The sequence below is a fragment of the Sinocyclocheilus grahami genome, unplaced genomic scaffold (genome assembly GCF_001515645.1).
Source record: "Sinocyclocheilus grahami isolate Dianchi unplaced genomic scaffold, SAMN03320097.WGS_v1.1 scaffold169.1, whole genome shotgun sequence".
Classification (NCBI taxonomy): domain Eukaryota; kingdom Metazoa; phylum Chordata; class Actinopteri; order Cypriniformes; family Cyprinidae; genus Sinocyclocheilus; species Sinocyclocheilus grahami.
Window position 1 is genome coordinate 1,273,466 of NW_015505348.1, and position 4,442 is coordinate 1,277,907.

At 39.7% G+C, this 4,442-nt stretch overlaps 1 long non-coding RNA gene across 2 annotated transcripts in view; it reads left to right on the top strand.

Moving 5' to 3' along the window:
- LOC107593361 (uncharacterized) overlaps positions 1 to 4,442 on the top strand; it is a 17,715-nt gene that overhangs the window by 5,576 nt on the left and 7,697 nt on the right. For both annotated transcript variants that reach the window (XR_001610072.1, XR_001610071.1), the window contains exon 2: positions 3,571 to 3,755. This is a non-coding gene — a long non-coding RNA (uncharacterized lncRNA). The remainder of the gene's footprint in view (positions 1 to 3,570; positions 3,756 to 4,442) is intronic.

A 4,442-nucleotide genomic window follows, 5' to 3' on the forward strand; every position in this document is an offset into this window, starting at 1 on the left:
CACCTGTGTTTGGTAATTGTCCTGTGTTTATAAGTTATTGTCTGTGCATTTCTCCTCTGTCGGGTCTACTTGTTGGATGTTGTGTGTTTCCCGTGTTCCTGTTGTGGATTATCCCCTGTGATTCCTGGATTAAAGACTTTTGCTTGTACTCCACGTTACTCTCTCGTTCCTCCCACAGCGAATCGTGACAGAAGACCCGACCCAAAACAGTAACCTCCGTTTGTCTATCCTCCGTTTTGTTTTCCGGTTTTCTCTCAGTGTTTTGTTTCCGTGGTGTGCCCTAATGGATCCCCTCCTTCGCCCAGAATTCCTCCTCCTGCTGCTGGAGCAGGGGGAGCGCTCGCTCGGGGACCATACCAGACTGTTTCTGGCTCTCGCCGAACTTACCAGCTACCCGAACGACGCGCTCTGCTCGTTCTATGACGCCAGCCTGAACACTTTTGCTTTTGCTTGTACTCCACGTTTCCACAAGAGAGAAACGTGGAGTACAAGCAAAAGTCTTTAATCCAGGAATCACAGGGGATAATCCACAACAGGAACACGGGAAACACACAACATCCAACAAGTAGACCCGACAGAGGAGAAATGCACAGACAATAACTTATAAACACAGGACAAATACCAAACACAGGTGCACAGAATGACTAATTAACTAAATGGCTCCCTCGTCCCTCTGGCTCCGCCTTGGTCGGGCGTCGACCTGCCATCGTCTCAGGACTCTGCTCCTCCAGCTGCACCTCGTTGCTCCGTCCCACAGGCTCTATTGGGCTCCTTCCTCCCATCAGCTCCACCTTGGTCCTCAGTCAGTCCGGCTCCGCCACGGATCTCCGGATCTCTGCCTCCGCCTTGGTCGCCAGAGCCCTCAGCTCCACACTGGCCCCCTGGATCCTCTGCATCCCCCTGGCTCGTTGGCTCTCCGTCTCCTCCATGGCTCCTCCCTCCGTCGGCTCCACCGTGGGCCGTCATTATGGCTGTGGCATGGGTCCAGCTTGGCTCCTCCTGCTCCAAGCCCCTCCTGTTTCCTCCCTGGCTCCTCCCTCCATCGTCACCTCCCTGGTCTCTGTCTGCCCGCACCCTCCCGGGTGTCCGTTCTCCTCCTGCGCTGCCTCCAAAGTTCCCACCCGTACCCCCCCCCCCCCTGTTGTCCGGGAGGGGGGCGATATGTTTTGTTTTGTTTTGCCCCTGTTTCTGTTCCTGTGTTCCCTTATTTGGTCATGTTCCTGTCCTTTTTAGTTAATTAGTCATTCTGTACACCTGTGTTTGGTAATTGTCCTGTGTTTATAAGTTATTGTCTGTGCATTTCTCCTCTGTCGGGTCTACTTGTTGGATGTTGTGTGTTTCCCGTGTTCCTGTTGTGGATTATCCCCTGTGATTCCTGGATTAAAGACTTTTGCTTGTACTCCACGTTTCTCTCTCGTTCCTCCCACAGCGAATCGTGACATGTACACGCACATATATTATGTAAACGAAAACTTATATTTGGGATGCGATTAATAGCGATTAATCGATTGACAGCACTACTTTCCATATAATACGAAATATGCCTCCATTTGCATCTTTAATCAAAATGTAGTAATTGCCCTCTCCCTGAAACAATACTCTAAAAAAAATGCTGGGTTTTTTCAACCCAACTATGGGTCAAATGTGGACTAACCCAGCTGTTGGGTTAAATTTTTTAATTACATTTTTAACCCAAAAGTTGGGTTAGTCCATATTTGACCCAAAATTGGGTTGAAACAACCCAGCAATTTTTAGAGTGAACTTTCTAATAATGATTATAATAGACATTATAATTATAGAACATATTTTTTTATTAATTATAGCTATGATAATTATATAATATCTATCTATCTATAAAAAAAGTAGGTAATCGATGTTATATGCAATATTCACCATTTCTCTTCAGTATCCCCTCCAAAGGGCAGAATTAGAGTGGTTTGTCGTGATGAATGAGGGCCGTGTGTAGTGGGGGTTGATTGGATTGTTGCTGTGGAGCTGTAGAGATTAAACAGACATGAGCTGCAGTCACATAATAAGGCCTGACCTTCAGCGCATCACAATACATCTGTCTCGCCGCATCATTCACGATCCAGCTGTGCACTGAGGAGGACTCTCACAGCGCGCATGCGCGAACCACTTCACGCCAACAGGCTCGTTAAGTGATAATGCAGTCCAATTGATTCACTTGCCCATTTCTACTTTCCTTCCGCGGTTAACATTATCAGTTGATTTCAATAAAGCTATTAATTACGCTGACCTCTACGACGCGGTTCAGACGAGTTTGATTTATTTTGAGCGGGGAATCAAATAATTCATAAATATTTTAGCACGTTTACTGTAAGACAAATATGGTTATCGATTAGGCGCCATTATTACAGTCCAAACCCCAGCTGAGGCTGTAACAAACCGAAGCTGTTCAGAGGAAGAGAGATCATCTCAACTGAATATGTTGAATAACATGAATAAAGCACATTAGAAAGATCAATAAATAGAAAAGAAACAAAGCTTATGTGACTTAATGGTTCAGGGACTCCCTTGCGAAAATCAACTATGGTGTTACTATTGTAAAAGTGTGGTAACCATGTTTTTTGGCGTATTGATTACCATTTGTATAACCACAGTTTTACTACAAATACCAACTTTAGTAACCGTGTTTTTTAATATTTATTTATAGTAAAAGCATGGTTAATCTTCCTGCCAAAATAAACCATGGCTTAATTTACTTAATAAAGTAACTTTTAAGGTATTATATTATATTATATATAGTAAACATGGCTCATATCATGCCAGTTTCAGTTGAAATGCTTAATAAATCAATCAATCAATAAATAAACTGTTATATATAAATAACATAACCCTTTTATATATTATATTATATTAGCCTATATTATATTGTAAATATATCATGCCAGTTGCAACAAAAACAAGTTACAATAAAACATTACAAAACATCTTAATGTGAATCAACACATGCAGGTTCAAGGACTATTTGCTGAAAAATAATTTAATTTACTTGTAATAACTTAAAGTAACGTAAACTTAAACTTAAGTAAAGTAAAATAACTTTTAATGCATTATATTAGGCATTCATTTACATTATTTTGTAATCATGCCAGTTTCAGCTGAAATGCTTAATAAATACATAAATAACCCTAATATTATATTATATTATATTATAAACATGAGATTAACCATGATTGTACTATAGTAAAAGTTTAGTAACCTTTAGTAACCAAGTTTCTTTTTGGTGTATTGATTACCATAACCACAGTTTTATTACAAATACCGTGGTTAAACTATTGTTAGTTTAGCAAAACCATGGCTAATTTGTGGTTTAACTATAGTAACCACGGTTTTTGGTTTTATTTGTAGTAAAACCAAGGTTAATTTTTTATAAGGGCTGCTAGTTTTAGTTTTAAATGAATAAAGTTACATTATAACATTACATGTAAATGTTCTGAACAGACACGGTCATGTAGGCCTTGGGAACAAGTGACTAAAACGTGTCCTAAGTAATGATTTTAATCTTAAAAAGAAGTTTTCTTGTCTTGCATCTCTACTTCCACACAGTGCGTCCCTGAAACAAAAGCAGGTTTGGATCCCCATGTCTCCGGCTCGACCCAGGATGGATTTTGGCGAAACAGCAGAAAAGAGTGACCTCATTTTTTGCGCTGCTTAGATGGGCAGTCCTCCGGTGACCTAGACGGCCCTCTCCGGTCCTCTCTGGAGAAGTCAGCACTTCAGACAAAAAAAAAGTAATTGTGGATTAACCATCAAAAAAAGCAATTTTTTCCATCTCGTGCAGATACCTGGGAAACTTGATATGGTTGAGCGACCAAGTCTCACCAGAACACCAACTTCGAAACTGAAAATTAATGCAAATGCAAAAAACCCCTGAAATGTATTGAATCTATGTCCAAGACTTCTCAGGGTGGTCACCATTAACTAGAAGTATTTTCCAAGCAGGGTTCATGAGTAAGAGTGGCACGCACCCAGGAAAGTCAAGCTTTCTTAGATGTGGTGGCGAGACAGACAAGACAAACCCTCTCTCTCTTTGATTCCTGATGCAATGACACTTTCCCTTCTGAAGCAGAAGCACTTATAGCTAGCATACTTTTAAAAAGAGTACTTATTACGGAAATAACATACTTTTAGACTTATATTTATGAAGAATATACTTGTAATGTAATGCTTTTGGACACAATTGCATGTTAGTTACAATTAAATGAACAATTATTATAGTTTAAATTGATATAAAATGCAGTTAGTTGAGTTTAAGAGTGTTTTTTTAACCATTTTAAGTAGGACTTAAGTATATATTTTTCGTAAATTCCTTCTCTTGGAATTTCTATAGGACAGTTTTTTAATGTGTATATATATATATGTGTGTGTGTATATATATATATATATATATATATATATATATATATATATATATACAC